This window comes from Balaenoptera borealis, assembly GCF_965194805.1.
Source record: "Balaenoptera borealis genome assembly, chromosome: 8".
Taxonomy (NCBI): domain Eukaryota; kingdom Metazoa; phylum Chordata; class Mammalia; order Artiodactyla; family Balaenopteridae; genus Balaenoptera; species Balaenoptera borealis.
This window is the reverse complement of record NC_138865.1, coordinates 96513138-96531669: the sequence shown is the minus strand read 5'-3', so window position 1 is coordinate 96531669 and position 18532 is coordinate 96513138. Positions and strand designations below refer to the sequence as shown.

Here is an 18532-nt window from a genome sequence, read left to right as displayed (position 1 = left end):
CTGCTCTTCGTTGTGGTGCATGGGCTTCTCATTGCAGTGGTTTCTCTTGTTGCAGAGCATGGACTCTAGGCGCACGGTCTTCAGTAGTTGCAGCACGTGGGCTCAGTAGTTGTGGCTCACGGGCTCTAGAGCACAGGCTCAGTAGCTGTGGTGCATGGGCGTAGTTGCTCCGTGGCATGTGGGATCTTCCTGGACCAGGGCTCAAACCCGTGTTCCCTGCATTGGCAGGCGGATTCTTAACCACTGTGCCACCAGGGAAGTCCCACAAAGATATAATTTTAAAAGTAGCAGGATCAAACATTTTCACAGCCTGTTAATTTGATGTTTAACTTTCAAGTGTTTAACCATATGCATGGGGACTTCCATTGGTACTCTTGCCCAAGGCCCCATAAATGTAGACTGTCCTCAGGGATTTTCATGAGGATGCCTCTTTTTTCACTTTATATCCTTTCTCTGGGTGATATCCATTTCTACCTCTCTGTACCACCTATTTGCTGTGGAACTCAATTTTCTTTTTCCTATCGAGATTTTTCTCTTGAGCTTCAGATGTGTATATCTTTTTCTTTTTTTTAACATCTTTTTTTTTTTCAATTTGAAAGCAGTCACTGTTTATTAACTGACCAGATTACAAAAATAATCATGGTAGATACCTTAGTTCATCCTTCTAATAAGTTTGTTGATCTGGTCTTCCCTGTTGCCAGCATCTCCATCTTCTACAAAATGGGTAGTCTTTTTCTTCATTCCACCTCGTGGAGAAGACAATTTGAAGGGCCACAGGAAGTTGTTTGCTTCTTTGAAACGTTTTCCAACAGTATAGATCTCATGAATCAGATCCTCCATGCAGATAATACCGTATTTGCCAAGACATTGAGCAATCAACACGTTATCCGTCAGGGCAATTCGCTTCTTGTTGATTTTGCCATAACCACGCTTGTAGATCAGTTCATTTACTGACTTCAGGTTTGGGTACCCCCATGCAATGTATGGTTCCACAATTCTCAGCATGTTAATTGAAGCCTTGTTGAGCTTCACAAAGGTGCCATTGAAAATCTGACGGAGGCGAAGAAGCTGCAACACCTTTCGAACCTTCGGGCTCACACCATTGATACCTCTGATCCTGATGACAAATGCCAATTTGGGTTCCGCGGGTACGAAGAAGTTGCCAGCTTTTCTTGCCATCCTAGCCATGCGAATCTCCGTTCTGTACATCTGCCGGTATTCCTTGTGATAGTGCTTGGCTTTTTCATAGATAAGCTTCCTCCTTGCCTTTCGAAGCATCTTCTGGGCAAATTTCTTTCTCAGGCGCTTGATCTTAAGCTCTGCGAAATTCTTTCGCTTTTTCTTAAGGGTTTCTGGCACAGCAGGAACCTTCTTTTTCTTCTCTTCAGCGCCCTCCATGGTTGCAGCCGGGAAAGAGGCTTTAACATCTTTATTGGAATATAATTGTTTTACCATGTTGTTTTAGTTTCTGCTGTATAACAAAGTGAATCAGCTATATGTATACATATATCCCCATATCCCTTCCCTCTTGTGTCTCCCTCCCACCCTCCCTATCCCACCCCTCTAGGTGGTCACAAAGCACTGAGCTGATCTCCCTGTGTGATGCAGCTGCTTCCCACTAGCTGTCTATTTTACATTTGGTAGTGTATATATGTCAGTGCTACTCTCTCACTTCATCCCAGCTTACCCTTCCCCCTCCCCATGTCTTCAAATCCATTCTCTATATCTGCGTCTCTATTCCTGTCCTGCCCCTAGGTTCATTGGAACCTTTTTTAGATTCCATATATATGTGTTAGCATACAGTATTTGTTTTTCTCTTTCTGACTTACTTCATCTGTATGACAGACTCTAGGTCCATCCGCCTCACTACAAATAACTCAATTTCATTTCTTTTTATGGCTGAGTAATATTCCATTGTGTATATATGCCACATCTTCTTTATCCATTCATCTGTCGATGGATACTTAGGTTGCTTCCATGTCCTGGCTATTGTAAATAATGCTGCAATGAACATTGTGGTACATGACTCTTTTTGAATTATAGTTTTCTCAGGGTATATGCCCAGGAGTGGGATTGCTGGGTCATATGGTAGTACTATTTTTAGTTTCTTGAGGAACGTCCATACTGTTCTCCATAGTGGCTGTATCAATTTACATTCCCACCAACAGTGCAAGAGGGTTCCCTTTTCTCCACACCCTCTCCAGCATTTATTGTTTGTAGATTTTTTGATGATGGCCATTCTGACCGGTGTCAGGTGATACCTCACTGCAGTTTTGATTTGCATTTCTCTAATGATTAGTGATGTTGAGCATCCTTTCACGTGTTTGTTGGCAATCTGTATATCTTCTTTGGAGAAGTGTCTATTTAGGTCTTCTGCCCATTTTTGGATTGGATTGTTTGTTTTTTTGATATTGAGCTGCATGAGCTGCTTGTATATTTTGGAGATTAATCCTTTGTCAGGTGCTTCGTTTGCAAATATTTTCACCCATTCTGAGGGTTATCTTTTTGTCTTGTTTATGGTTTCCTTTGCTGTGCAAAAGCTTTTAAGTTTCATTAGGTCCCAATTGTTTATATTTGTTTTTATTTCCATTTCTCTAGGAGGTGGGTCAAAAAGGATCTTGCTGTGATTTATGTCATAGAGTGTTCTTCCTATGTTTTCCTCTAAGTGTTTTATAGTGTCTGGCCTTACATTTGGGTCTTTAATCCATTTTGCGTTTATTTTTGTGTATGGTGTTAGGAAGTGTTCTAATTTCATTCTTTTCCATGTAGCTGTCCAGTTTTCCCAGCACCACTTATTGAAGAGGCTGTCTTTTCTCCATTGTATATTCTTGCCTCCTTTATCAAAGATAAGGTGACCATATGTGCATGGGTTTATCTTTGGGCTTTATATCCTGTTCCATTGATCTATGTTTCTGTTTTTGTGCCAGTACCATACTGTCTTGATTACTGTAGCTTTGTAGTATAGTCTGAAGTCAGGGAGCCTGATTCCTCCAGCTCCTTTTTCTTTCTCAAGATTGTTTTGGCTATTCGGGGTCTTTTGTGTTTCCATACAAATTGTGAAATTTTTTGTTCTAGTTCTGTGAAAAATGCCACAGACATGTATATCTTAACATCTACCTTGGATCCCCCGCCTTGGACACAATATATCACTAACTAAATGCACTCTAATTCCGCTCCTACTCAAATTGACTCCCCTGAAACCTGGGAATCACCTCTGCCTCCTCATCCTTCTTCCTCAACTCTTCCTCCAATAGCATCTTAGCTGTTATCTTCTGCTGATCCCACCTACCTGATGTCTCTTGCCCATCCTCTCTTCTCCATTCCCCTTGCCATGACCTTTGTTAAGTCATTCCTCACTTTATGTTTATTTTTCTACTAGTCTTCATGATTCCAGGCTTGGCCCTTCCAGCAAAAGTCTGATCAGTTTACTATCCTGCTTAAAATTTTCCAGTGTCACATCAGGACCTTTAGGAAAAAGTCCAAACTCCTTAATATGGTATAAAGGGCACTTTGTGACATAGTCCTTACCTCCTTCCTCTCCAGCCACATCTTTTTTTTTTTTTTTTAATTGAATTTTTATTTTATATTGGAGTATAGTTGATTTACAATGTTGTGTTAGTTTCAGGTGTAGAGCAAAGTGATTCAGTTATACATATACATGTACCTATCCTTTTTCAGATTCTTTTCCCATATAGGTTATTACAGAGTATTGAGTAGAGTTCCCTGTACTATACAGTAGGTCCTTGTTTATGTATTTTATATATAGTAGTGTGTATATGTTAATCCCAGCCTCCTAATTTATCCCTCCCCCGACCTTTCCCCTTTGGAAACAAGTTAGTTTTCTATGTCTACAAGTCTGTTTCTGTTTTGTAAATAAGTTCATTTGTATCATTTTTTTAATTCCACATATAAGTGATATCCTATGATATTTGTCTTTCTCTGACTTACTTTGCTTAGTATGATAATCTCTAGGTCCATCCATGTTGCTGCCAGTGGCATTATTTCACTCTTTTTTATGGCTGAGTAGTATTCCATTGTATATATATACACCACATCTTCTTTATCCATTCCTCTGTCAGTGGACATTTAGGTTGCTTCCATGTCTTGACTATTGTCAGTTGTGTCCAGCCACATCTTGAAACAGTTTCCCCCTTGCTCACTGTGCTCCAGTCACCCTGGCTTTGATATTCTGAATTGCAGCATTCCCCCTTCAGCACCAGTGCCTTTGAACTTGCAGTTCCCTTTGCCTAGAATGTTCTCTCTTGCTATATTTCTCCCCTTCACCCAGTGTTTTGGTGAATATATGATAAATGTCTATCTCTACCATAGGTGATCCTTTTGGGCAAATTTCACATATTTTTTCCATCACAATTTTATTCCTAGTGTTTGACTGGCACAAAGTGGACACTCATTTGTTGAATGAGTAAAAGGCTCGTTCATTGTTGTATCCCCAAGGCCAAGCAGGATGCATGGAATAGATTAACTGTTCACTAAATGCTGAATAAATGAAATAGATAAATGGATGCATTCTATAGGAATACCTAGGTAGTTGTCTGAAGGATGGCTCTTTGGAGCTTGAAGTCACTTGGAGGTCGGGCAACTTGTCCCCTTAATTCACTAAGAGTTTAACTAAGTGCTGGTTGTGTTCAGGAACTTAATAAATGGAATAGGTGGACATGGCAATGATCATGAAGTTTGCCTCTACCTGCATATGGTCTAGATTCTCTTTCTGGTAAGAGATGTCAGAGGGCTGGCTTAGCAAGTGAGTGTTCTGTAAGTGTAAGGGAGGAGAGAAGGGTGGTGTGTGATTTGGGCATGCAGTTAAGGGGCCATATAGACTCGATAGTTCAGTGTAGACCATTTAATCAATGGGTCGCCAAGCTGAGGATGAAGGCCAGCAACACTGCCCACAGCAGGACTATGGGACCAGGGATATGAGGGTGAATGGCCAAAGCAGGTATGGGGGTCTCACCTGTTGGTTATGATGTAGCAGGTAGAAGGGCTATGCTTTAAAAAAAAATCTTCAAAAATTTCAGCCAATTCAATAAACCAAATGTATTAAGATTATTTTGGCCTCAGGTAGCAAAGGAAACTAATTCTGAGTGGCTTACCCAATAAAGAAATATATTATTTCATATTATAAGAAATTTAGAGATAACAGGGACCAGTGTTGTTTACTCAGCAGCACAATATCAAGAATTTGGGGCCTTGTTTCTTTCGCCTCTGCCATCTTTGTCCTTGTCCTCAGGCTAAATTCTCTCTTGGTTGCAAGATGGCTGTTGCAGTTGTAGATATCACAGCTAGGCATGACAAGGTCCAGCAGAAAAAGAGAGATCAGGTTTTCCTAAGTATCTTTTTTTTTTTTTTTTTTTTAAGGAAAGCTTTTCCTAAAATTCTCCAGGAGATTTTCTCTCACACTTCATTGGCTTGAATTACATCCATGCCATCATCTAAACCAGTTGTTGTCAAGGGGAATAGGTTCATGACCCATCCCTGGGGCTGGAACTAAGGGCATGCCTAGGCAACCAATGGTATCTGTTTTGCTCAGGCTTACTCTATCCTGAACTTCTGACTCAAAAGCTTTGCCAAAGAAAATGTATCCTTTTCCCCCCAAGCTCCCACTCCGCTGTAGGAGAAGGACTGAATTTCAAAAGAATTAATGAATTTTTGTGTGTAGACTCCATTATACACTGGAAGCATAGTCAATGGGCCCATCTCTGTGGGTTAGGTGTAAGTTACAGAGTCTGGAGAGCAGTCCAGGGGTGCTGGAGATTAATTGCACAATGCATAAGAGTGATTAAGTTTAATCACTGTATTTTCTCCCCCCTCTTACAAAGAGCAACATAGGTGGGGTTTGCCAATTGTATCAATCTGTTCCAGCTTCTAGGCCAATAGTATTTGCAGTTATGTGGCCCTGGAGTCACATTTTCTGTCACCATTAACCAAAGGAGCCACATGAGCCTAATAGAATATTCTAATACAGAAATAAAAGGTCTTGCAGCTTTGCAGGTTACAGAAGAAGGACCCACACTCAGCCTATTAGCTTTTGCCTGAGACTGTGATTTCCTCAGACAAAGCTCCAAGCTTGGCTTTGTATCCAGAGGGAAAGAAACTGGTCAAACCAGTTTATTTTTTTAATCTTTTGTTTTCCCTTCACCATTTTTTATCTTTGAAAACATTAGACTACCATGCAGACAAATTATGTCAAAAAAAATGAAATTCAATCAAGCTGAATGTTCCAGAGACACTTAATTCAATTCCAGATATAATTTTTGAGCCCCTACAATGAGTAAAGCACAGCACTAGATATTGTGGGGAACTCACAAACTAGCAAACATGTCACCAGATACACATTTTCTGAGAACCTACCTTTGGCCAAGTTCTTGGATAAGTTTGGGGGTGTAAGAGGCATGAGAGCTTTCTCTGTTTCCAAGGTATACATGTATTTGGAGTGAGACAATACAGATAAGTAAAAAATCTACTGCTATAGACTGAATATTTGTGTCCTGTTCAAATCCACATGTTGAAAACTAATCCCCAGTGTGTTGGTATTTGGAGGTGGGGCCTTTGGGAGGTGATTAGATTGTGAGGGTGAAGCCCTCATGAACAAGGTTAGTGCCATTATAACAGAGACCCCAGAGAGCTCGCTTGCTCCTTCCACCATGTGAGGACACAATGAGAAGATAACTACCTATGAACCAGGAAGAGGGCTCCCACCAGACATTGAAGCTGCCAGAGCCTTGATCTTAGACTTCCCAGACTCCAGAAGTGTGAAGAATACATTTCTGTTGTTTACAAGCTCGCTAGTTCATGGTAATGTGTTATAGCAGCCTGAATGGATGAAGATATCCACTGAAGTTCATTGTGATATGTCAAGTTATTGCTGGTTTCTACGGCATCAAAGAGAGGGCCAAAGCAAGGATGGGAAGAAAGTGAGGAAGTCATTTCCAAGGAAGGGATACTTAGGTGAGTATTGAAAGGCAAATAAGGGTTTGCCAGATGATCTTGAGTCCTAATTTTCAAAAGTAAAAATAAGATATTTACACCAAAAGCTAAAAGTCAAGACATCACGTGCAAAGTTCTCTAAGGGAGCATCATGCAATCTTCAAGGAGGAAGGATCTTTTGTTCTCGGCTGTGGTGGTCGAGTGGGGTAGTAATGACTAGAAATGGGCAAAGGGCATTCCAGGCAGAGTGTGCATTGTCAGTGTGACAGAAATAAGACAAAGTGTATAACATTTTTTTTCAGTCTTTTCCTCTTACCCTGTCTTCTAATGAGGAAGAATTTTTGCTTGTTGGATTAGCTCTGGGGCTTTCACAGGAAAATTCAAAGAAGCCAGGGAGGCTGACATGCTATAGATATGAAGAGCTTAGTCTAGCAAGGAGACAAAAGAACCTGATGTGGGCTCGAAGGCAACCTCGGAGTAGGAACTGAGAGCTGGGGAGGAGAGAGACTTTGTGTCAGCCTTGATGCATGGGAAAAAATAAGAGAAAAGAATGGGGAAAGACAGGTTTTAGGACGTTTTTCTGTGTGTTGTGAGCATGTTCTCCCTTTTGGTGTTTTTATGAAACACTGCCAGAGATTTAATTAATTTTACATTTTTTGGGTCTGGGTTGATGTTGCTTCAACACAGCGCTGTATTAAGATGGTGTTATATGGCATCTGGGCTTTACATGGAATTAATAAGCTAAGGTGTAAAGGTGAAAGAGCACAAGCAGAATTTGGAAGCAAGAGTCACACTGGATGACAAAAGACAAGGCTGTTTGAAGTAGAGTCCTGGGATGGAAGTTAGGTTATTGCAGCAGTGGAGGGCTTAGACGTCAAGGTTAGGAAGGCGGTATGTGCTCCTGGATGAGGCAGAGCCTCTGAGGTTTCTGAATAGGGTGGCTCAGTGTCAGAGACAGGTTTCAGGACAATTGCGCTGAAGGTGGAACCAGTGGGAAGGGGATAATGGAGTAAGAGATATCAATTAAAGAGCGTTTACAAAACCCGATGCCAAAATAATAGATTCAGAAGATTTTTCATGGAATTGATTTGTTTCTTTGAATCAACCGAGGGTTTGGGTTCATCCACACGCAGGCTTCACCTGGGCTACAAGATGAAAATGTGCTCGCCAAACTCATTTCTACTTTTTATTTCTATGATGTAGGAATGACGGAGGACTTACAGAGTGCTCAGGGTGGATCTGGAACATAAGGCAATAGAGCAAGTTTTATATTGATCCCCCACCAGGTGGCTGGCACCAGGGCCTTGAGCTGGCACCAGGGCCACCGAGCTTACCATATAATTATAGTTACCAGATCAACACAGAAGCCAGCTCCCCCCCCTCCTCCCACCACCCAGATGCGGGGGGTGGGGGGGTGGAGGCTGTAATCTAATGAGAGGCAGATGTCAACAGGGAGCAGATGTTTGCAGCACTTTAGTTATATCAAATTAATCATCTCCTGACTTCAAGGTGCTTCTTGGAGTCCAGGAAATTTCCCTGTAATAAATTGCTCCTGGGATTAATTTTTAAAGTGAGAATGTATATGCCACTGTCTTGAATGCTTTCGAAGAGTTCTACCCAGAACCAGAGGAAGTTGTTTTAATACGGACAAATTCAGGTGGAGGTAAAAAAACCAAATCCAAACTCCCAGATATATTTCTAAAAAACAAAGAGGCTGACTTTTTATTAATAAGATTAGCTGCTGGTGCTTCTCCGTTAGTCTGCCCACCCTTTCATTTATTTAGCAAATAATTTTTATGGACACACTGTGTACTGAAATCACAATAGTGTGCGAAAACACAGATGCTGACCTCATGGAGCTTGCAAATCGTAGTAAATAATCATGCAAATACATCTAAAATTACCAATGTAGTGAGTGCTGTGAAAGAGTTATGTGATTCTTAAAAAGTGTTAATGCAGGGTTTGGTCTTAAATCTGCAAGATCTGAGAAACCTTTTCTGAGCAAGGAACAAGAACACAGCTCTTCCTTCTCCCTTTCCTTTTCCTTTCTTTTCTCCTTCCTCTCTCCCTCCTCTCCCATCTCCTCCTTTTCCCCTCCCAATCTGCTTTCTTCCCTCCTTCTTTCTCTTTCTGTCCTCCATCCCTTGCCCTCCTTCCCTCCCTCCCTGCTACCCTCCTTCCATTCTTCTTTTTTGCTTCTTTTCTCTTTCTTTTCTTCGCTCTCTTTCTGTTACCTTTCTTCTCTACTTTTCTTCTATTCTTTTCCCCAATCGTCCTTGAAAGCTTGTTAGGGACCTAAGCCCTGCCCTCGGTCTGGTAGGCAGTAGAGGGGTTGAACAGGGAACTGTTCAGAGTGCTCAGAGACAGGGACTTCTCTGGTGGTCCAGTGGTTAAGACTCCACGCTCCCAATGCAGGAGACCCGGGTTCCAGCCCTGGTCAGGGAACTAGATCCGATGATGCAACTAAGAGCCTGCATGATGCAACTAAGACCCGGTGCAGCCAAATAAATAACTATTAAAAAAAAAAGTTCTCAGAGACAATGGGCAACTAGTTGAAATTCAGGACCACAGGGGCAGGTGTTATATTGGCAGTAAATACAGGGGCTTCTGGGAGGTCACAAGAGGGGCACCAGATTCGAGCTGGGGGGTTGGACAAAGGGTGAGAAAGTGGTTGATACTTGAGGTAAGTCTTGGAGAATGCTAGGGCTTAGATGAAAAGTGGAGTGGAGGACCTTGCAGGCAGAAGAAAGTTCCCGTTTTTAAAAAACAAGAGAGGAAGCATGATAGGAGTGTTACATCCTGGGGAAGACAAAAAATTCAGTATGACTGGGGTAAAATCCAGGAGATGAGGTGGTTGGAGAGATGGGTAGGAGCCAGGTGGAGGAGAACGGCATAGTATTTTGTCCTGGGTGCAGTGGAGAGTCGTTGAAGGTTGCAAGAAGAGAATCACATAATCCAGTCCACCAAGATCTTTTCAGGCTGTAGTGTGGTCCTGCTCACTCCTAGCAAACAGGATATCATACATCCTTACATTTGGCTTTTCCAAAACATTGTTTCAGGCTGTGAGGCCCTGGAAGTGTCTGGCAAATCCTTAGGTAGCCTCAAATTCAGGAACAAAATGAAATCTCAAACTATTAGACTCTTGACTGTGTTGCAGTAACTCCTTCCCCATCTCCAAGCTCTCCATTCTACACGACCCCCTCAGTGGAGATGAGTAAACACTATTGGAACATCTTCTTAATTGCTGGGACTTTTTCATTATTGTTATGATATAAGGTAAACCATTTCCTTTTGTTTTAAATGGGTGTTGCCTTTCAAGGTATCAATATAAACATAAAAGAAATAAAATAAAATAAGCCTATAAAGGATGAAGGTCAGAAAACATCCATGATTCAAAACCAGGGTTTTTCAACCTCAGCACTGTTGACATTTGGGCTAAATAATTTTTTCTTGTGTCTTGCATTATGGGATGTTGAGCAGCATCTCTGTTCTCTACCCATTGGATGTAGCCCTGACAAGCAAAAATGTCTCTAGACAACAAAATCAAGACCCCAGAAATAAACCTGTGCATATATGGACAATTAATTTACCACAAAGGGGCAAAGAACATACAGTGGAAAAAGGACAGTCTCTTCAATAATTGGTGTTGGGAAAACTGTACAGCCACATGCAAAAAAATGGAATGACCGTTGTCTCACACCATACACAAAAATTAACTGAAAATGGATTAAAGACGTGAATGTAAGACCTGAAACCATAAAACTTCTAGAAGAAAATATAGGCAGTATGCTATTTGACATGGGTCTTAGCAATATCTTTCTAGATATGTCTCCTCAGGCTAGGGAAACAAAAGCAACAATAAACAAATGGGACTATATCAAACTAAAAATCTTCTGCACAGCAAAGTAAACCATCAATAAAACAAAAAGACAACCTATAAATGGGAGAAGATATTTGCAAATGATATATCCAATAAGGGGTTAGTATCCAAAATATATAAAGAACTCATACAACAAAAATGAAAACAACCATATTAAAAAATGTGCAGAGGAGCTGAATAGATATTTTTCCAAAGAAGACATACAGACACATGAAAAGATGTTCAACATCACTAATTATTAGGAAAATGCAAATCAAAACCACAATGAGATATCACCTCACACCTGTCAGAATGGCTATTATCAAAGAGACAAGAAATAAGTGTTGGCCAGGATGTGGAGAAAAATCTTATACACTGTTGTTGGAAATGTAAATTGGTGCAGCCACTATGGAAAACAGTATGAATGTTCCTCAAGAAATTAAGAATAGAATTACCATACGATCCTGCAATCCCACTTCTGGGTATTTATCCAAAGAATATGAAAACACTAATTCAAAAAGATATATGTACCCCTATGTTCATTGCAGCACTGTTTACAACAACCAAGATATGGAAACAACCTAAGTGCCCATTGACAGATGAATTGATAAGCAAGATGTGGTGTATATATATACAATGGAATACTACTCGGCCATAAAAAAGATGAAAACTTGCCATTTATGACGTGGATGGACCTTGAGGGTATTAAATGCTAAGTGAAATAAATCAGACAAAGAATAACAAATATTGTATAGTTTCACTAATACGTGGAATATAAAAACTAATAAACAAACAAAAGTAAATAAAACAAATAAAGAAACCAAACCAGACTCATGGATACAGAGAACACAGCAGTGGTTACCAGAGGGGGAGGGGTGAGTGGGATGGTGAAATGAGTGAAGAGGATCAACTCTATGGTGACAGATGGAAACTAAATTTTTGGTAGTGAGCATGCTGTATGGTATACAAAGTAGAAATAGAATGTTGTACACATGTAACTTATATAATATTATAAATCAGTGTTACCTCAATTTAAAAAAATTTCACTGTGTACATGTACCACTTTTTTGTTGTCCATTCATCCATCGATGGACACTTAAAAAAAAAAAAAATCTCTAGATATTGCCAAATGTCCCCTGGGGGGCAAAACCACCCCCTGCTGAGAATCATTCTTCTAAACTGTACAGTTGGAAGTTTTGTAGATAGGTAGAAATTCAGATGAGATTTAGCCATGGTATGCTCAGCAAATTCTTCCCATATTTAGAGTCACATCAGGAAAGACCTTGGTGGCATCTGATGTTAAATGAATTCTGCATTGTCTCCAGAAGCACATCTCCCCAGTCTCAGGCCCCTGCTAATTATTAGACCACCTCTTTCTTTCATCTCCAAATGCCTTTAATGTGTTATTGTGGCACAGATCCTACTTTCTCTCCAATTACATGATCAGATGGACCTTTTTCAATTTGGCTTTCAAAGCTGGTTACTCCTAGGAGACAGCTTTGCTAAAAGCATTTAATGATCAGAGAGGTAGCCAAGCCATAGAGGCGCATATCTGCAGGGATGGGCAGAATGGGGGCGCCGTCTGGGGTTCTGTCCATCTTCGAGGGCTGCCACATCTACCATTCCTCCCCAAGGGGGGCCCGCTGGCTTGTTTTAGGTTTTGCCTTTCAGATTTCTGTTTGATATATTGCCAGCAGCGACATTTCCCAGGCAATACGGGAGGCTGCTTTTCCCCAGCTAGGTTTTGTGCACTGCAGTTCGGTCTCACATATTAAAATGATGATGATTTGGAGTCACCACCAGGGTGCTGACTAGACTTTAAGCCCCTTGAGAACAAGAACACTGTCCTTTTTCTCTTTTTTTCCCCAGTGCTTGTATATGCTCTCACACCTTAAGGGGTGCTAAGAGGCACCCTGCTGGGTGCTTAACATGGATGTCTTCCAGAACATGTGTGAGCCTTGGACTTGACACATTTGGCAGCTCTGTGGGGAGTCTCAGTATTCTGAACCTACACTATGGATGTGAACCCATATTTTACCTGGAATCTTCAGCCGGGAGATTGTATGCTATTTTTAACAGTGTCCCTTTTTTTTTTTTTTTTTTTTCCCAACATCGTTCTTTAACAAGGTCGTGTCATTATCAGTTATTTAATATTTCTAAAATTAGAAGCAGTTTCACCGCTGTGGCAGCTTCAGCTTTGGGCCAGACTCTTTGAGCCTCGTCACACTGGGGCTATTGATACAGGTTAGTGGTGAGGCTTCCTGCTCCTTCTTTTTCTAGCTTATAGTGAGTTCAAAATTCAGCCAGGCTAAACTTTTTGCTCTCCTTTGGTCAGGCTTTTCACTTATTTAAGGAATTGAAATCGCCACCCTTAAGCCAGGGGATTGAGATTTGGCTGCCTGGTGGGTAGTCAATGCTCTGTCTGTACTCAGTGATCTCATCCAAGTAGCTCAGGACAGCCTGCTGACCAGCCTAGAGAACAGGCAAAGCAGAGAAAGGGGGGTATAATAATGATTCCTTCCCAAGCAGCCCTTCCTGCTTCTTCCTAATAAAGCAACCGTGAGTTCTGGGTAACATCAAGAGGAGGCAAAGTGACAAGCAAATAGAAGAAAGAGAAGGGAAGATGCAGACTATTCATCACCTGCAATGTGCCAGTCCCTGTGCTAAGGGATAGAGAGACCATTATAAATGACGTGGGCCTGCCCTCACCAAACTCCTGGTCCACATGCAAAGGGGAGACTGGGAGTGAAAGCTGGAGCATGATTTACACCTATCCAGACGGTTTCCCCTTAGCACTTCCTGGAATATAAAGAATTTTTGACTATCTTATGTAATCTCTATGTTGCATGGGTACCATTACTATCCCCATTTTATAGAGGGGAAAACTGAGGCTCAGGCAGGTTAAGTAACTTGTCCAAGGTTACTTTACTGATAAGGGACAAAACCAGGGCCGGAAAGCAGATCTTCCAACTCCAACTTGGAAAAGTTCCATATTCCCACCTGCACCCATTTTCTCTCCTCCACCCAACAAGTCCTCAGTGAAATCTCACTATTGAGCTCCTGGCAGAGTCTATGGGTCCTTGTGCCATGTCTAAAGACAATAACTACTCCTCTTTCCACAAGACTCCATGTAGGCTGAAGAATCATTAATTAGATGTGCTGGAAATCCACAGTCCACCTTCAAGGGCAGCCTTAAAGTAGAGTCCTCAGGGCAGTTATTGATTAGCCTGTTTCCATTTTCCATTGTGGAGTACCATTCTCAATACACCTACAACCTGGACGAATTACTTAACCTAAGTTACAGAGATAAAAGAAAACCTGTCCACCATCAGCTGGCATGCAAATGTGAGCTGTGATTCATGTAATTAGTATCATGCCTAGAACAGCGTAGATACTTAGAAAATATTGGTTTTATATGGGATGAATAAATAAAAGGCTTTACTGCCAAGACGTTTACTCAAAGTGGAAAACCTCAGTGGCTCAACTAGGCATATTGTTCACATCATACCAAAAAAACAGCCTCACTGATTTTTTTTCCCCCAATGGAACTGGCCCAGTGTTGAGTGTGTATCTGGGACAATTAGAGATTATGTGGGATTTTAGATTTGGTACATGGCCCAGTTAATGCACATGACCTCTAATTACTGTGTGGGATAGTGAGAAAAAATCCAAGCGTTATAGACTCAGAAGATTTGGGTTAAATCCTAGTTCTGCCTCCTACTTGGGCCAATCATTTAATTTCTTGGAGCCCCAGTTTCCTCTTCTGTAAATGGAGATAACATCAACAGAGAACTCAAGTATTGGTTGGTGAGTATATGCTGGCAATGACTGTGGAAATGCACTGTCCACCATCACCTGGGATGCAAGTGTGAGTTGTGATTCATGTAATTAGTCACCTGTGTCCTCATCAATGTTGAGTGAGTGGAACGAACAGCCAGCTTTCTGATTATGGTGTTAATAATCATGAATAGTAATTAATCTGAAGTGGCTTGGGTCCTTGCTCAGGTATGTCACCCATCGAAACTGGAGGAAAACCTCCCTGAGTGCTGTTGGAAGGCCATGTGGATTCCATTCGAACTTTGGGGCCCCCATGGTTATTTTGGAATCATCACTGGCTGAAAGCATCTGAGTGAAGAGCTTTGATATTCTCCCGCACAATGTGTTCAATCAGAGGATAAGGGACAAGTGACTTCACTGAAGCCAAACCAGAGCTGTGTGCTGAGTTGCAGTTTGCCTGTGTGTTCAGATTCTTTTCTACAGTTACCTCCAAATGGGAGATGAAGTGGATGCTTCTGACCCTTAACAGAGCCCTACTTGCTGAAGGGTAGCCAGAAAATGAGGAGGAACTGTCATCCTCCTGGGGTTTGTTCTAACACCCCTTTCTCTCGGCAGGCATATGGGTGACGAACTCTGCCCCAAAGACTACAACAATACAAGGTTAGGAAGTGGAGACAGGGTTTGACCAAATCCGCCTCATTTTTAGGAAATTGGGCATCAGATGGAAAAAGAACAGAAGCAGACATATTCCAAGATGCAAGCCCCCTCCTTATTTCTATTTAAAAAGTTAATCTTTAATCTCCTTTGTACCTCGAATTTTCTTTTCCATAGAAGCTTTGTCTTTGCTATCATTTCAGCAGTTTTTATATCTGCTAGCTGCTTGCTCTGCTCCACTTGATCAAACTAACCTGGATGATGCGTGAGCTATTAAGAGAACACACTGTTTCCTTGGGGAGTCGTTTATTCCCATGATCACTGATAATAGAAAGTCCTTTTCTGGGCTTGATGCTAATGACTTCTCAATCCAGACTGGGTGCATTTTCTCCAGTTGTTGGTTATTCTCGAGCTATCACCGCAGCCTTGTGGAAGCAAGGATGGAATATGCTTCGTGGACCCATTCTGTGCTCTGTTTTGACTATTGTCAGCAAGGTGGATAAGGCAATAGAAGTGAATGGGTGTTGGATAATCCTATTCATGATTAGACAAAGAAAACATGAAGTGCTTCTATTTTCCTTCTTGTTTGGAATTCGGAATGGATTTATAAAAAACAATGAGAAGGTGTCACTAGACTTTACTACTTCCCAATTCAAATCTAAATTTGAAAAGTGAGATTTCTCATAGGCACAGTGAGAAATATTTTTTAACTCCTTAAATGTTTAAAATTGAGTTAATATTTTCCCTCATACACTGTTTGTTCCTCAGGGGAGCCATATTGTTTCTGTCATCCCAGTTTAAAGTTCCAGAATTTTCTATAACTCTTTCTTTCTCATTCTGCATATACGGTGTCTAATTCTTCTACCTGTGTTTTTGTAGTTCTTAATTATTTTTGCCTTCTAATTTCTACCTACCTAGGTGTGATCACTGTTATCTTGCTTTGAGTCACCTGAAAGGGCTTGTAACTGATCACCATGGCCCCAAGCTCACTTGACTTCAGTCAGTCCTGCATCCAATTTTGAGATCAGTGTTCTGAAAGCAACATACCATTCCCTGCTCCAAACCATCACTGACTGCTCATTTCTAGTAAATAAAGGCCATGTGAGATTTAAAGTCATTTGTAACCTATCCCAACCTACTCAGACCTTTCCAAGACTTTTCCCCTCCATTCCCTCTATTTTTTTTTTTTTTTTTAATTTTTGGCTGCGTTGGGTCTTCCTTGATGCACGCAGGCTTTCTCTGGTTGCGGTGAGCGGGGGCCACTCCTCGCTGTGTTGCACGGGCTTCTTATTGCAGTGGTTTCTCTTGTTGCGGAGCACAGGCTCCAGGTGCGCGGGCTTCTGCAATTGTGGCTCTCAGACTCTAGAGCGCAGACTCGGCAGTTGTGGCGCATGGGCCCAGCCGCTCCCCGGCATGTGGGATCTTCCCGGACCAGGGCTCGAACCGCTGTTCCCTGCATTGGCAGGCGGACTCCCAACCACTGCGCCACCAGGGAAGCCCTCCATTCCCTCTAACATCCAGCCCCACTGATTCAGTCATCCCCTAAAATAGCTTTTTACCTTTTGTCTCCACCTCTATGCCCATTCTGTTACCTCTTTCTGGGCTTCCATACCTTTACATCCTAATGTGTACTTTTGAGTGCCTCTTTTTAATTCTTTAATAGTCAACACAGAGTGGACTTCCCTGGTGGCACAGTGGTTAAGAATCCACCTGCCAATGCAGGGGACACGGGTTGGAGCCCTGGGCCGGGAAGATCCCCCATGCCACGGAGCAACTAAGCCCATGCGCCACAACTACTGAGCCTGTGCTCTAGAGCCTGCAAGCCACAACTACTGAGCCCACATGCCACAACCACTGAAGCCCGCATGCCTAGAGCCCGTGCTCTGCAACAAGAGAAGCCACCGCAATGAGAAGCCCGCGCACTGAAACAAAGAGTAGCCCCCGCTCGCTGCAACTAAAGAAAGCCCGCGCTCAGCAATGAAGACCCAATACAGCCAAAAATAAATAAATAAATAAATAAATTAAAAAAAATAGTCAATGCAGAATGATGTATCATAGTCATATGCATATCTTTTTTGTCTCCCCACTGGACAGTGAGATCATAAAAGACAGAGCTATGCCTTATATATCTTTACACTCTCCACAATGCTTAACATAATGCCTTATCATGGGTTCAATCCCTGGTCGGGGAACTAAGATCTTGCATGCCACCGTGGCGCAGCCAAAAACAAACAAACAAACAAAACCAAAACAAACATAATAACTTAAACAGAATACACTGTCAATAGGTATATTTACTGAATGAATGAATGAATGTGTAAATAGAGACAGAATCAACATATTGTTTAGACTTTGGACTACATCATACCCTGAAATATAGTGAATGGAAACATTTGCAAAACGAATTGATATTTTCAGTGTGCAGTAGAATTGAGAATTTTAAATCTTTCTAGTCTCATCAAGGCCAGAGCTCCCTACTGTTCTCTTGCTTAATCCTTCCTCATTTTCATTTCCTTGGACCCTTACCCCTTCACCGTCTCAGAAATACAATGTGCTATATAGAAAAAAATTTTAAAGCTGTTGGCATTTCAAGATTTGTGGCAATTAAATCCCTTCTCCATAACTCTGCCAAACTGTCTCAACTATTCAAACACAGCCTGTAAATAAAGACGACTCTTTGTGATCAGATAATGGGCAAAACCATGCAGTGGGTCACTCTAGCTGAAGCCATCACTGAAACAAGTCAGCAGTCTCCTGGAACCTTATCCTTTTTGCTGCTTTTACGTTGACATCCTCACATTCTAGAAAACTGGCCTCCTCCTGATGTTTTTGAAGAGTGCAGGGTCGTACAATGCAGATCCAGTAGTCACTGGGACATGTATGGGCATCTGTACAAGGGTATATTATACGTGAAAGCATGGCTCTTTTCATGTATGGGTTAGTTTTACCCCAAAGTTTCCAAGATCTTTTGAGGCAGAAATAAAATGCAATTCTCAATTTATTCCTGCTTTAAAAAAGGGACCAAGTCCAAGGACTCAGAGGTTTGGTTTGGATGAACACCCAGAAGTTGGGATGACTATCTGAAGCTCTTGCATCTGCAAATTTGGGCTGGATCAACTGAGGACAGGCGTTGTCATGACATTTCCAATACTCCACAGTGCCATTCAGGCTGGAAAGGGGCATCTTCTTCACCATAATACATTGAAATTTGGGGAACTTGAAGAACAAACAGGAAAAGTAGGGAGAGAAGAAGGGAAAGTTTGATTTCTTTAAGTACTGACAGTCTTTCATTGTCTC

At 41.6% G+C, this 18532-nt stretch overlaps 1 long non-coding RNA gene and 1 pseudogene across 4 annotated transcripts in view; one reads left to right on the top strand and one right to left on the bottom strand.

The window, feature by feature from the left end:
• LOC309634305 overlaps positions 1-18532 on the top strand; it is a 138437-nt gene that overhangs the window by 66547 nt on the left and 53358 nt on the right. The window lies entirely within an intron of this gene.
• LOC309634245 (large ribosomal subunit protein uL30 pseudogene) lies at positions 586-1415 on the bottom strand (annotated as a pseudogene). The gene has a single exon. The product of its transcript is annotated as a large ribosomal subunit protein uL30 pseudogene (transcript).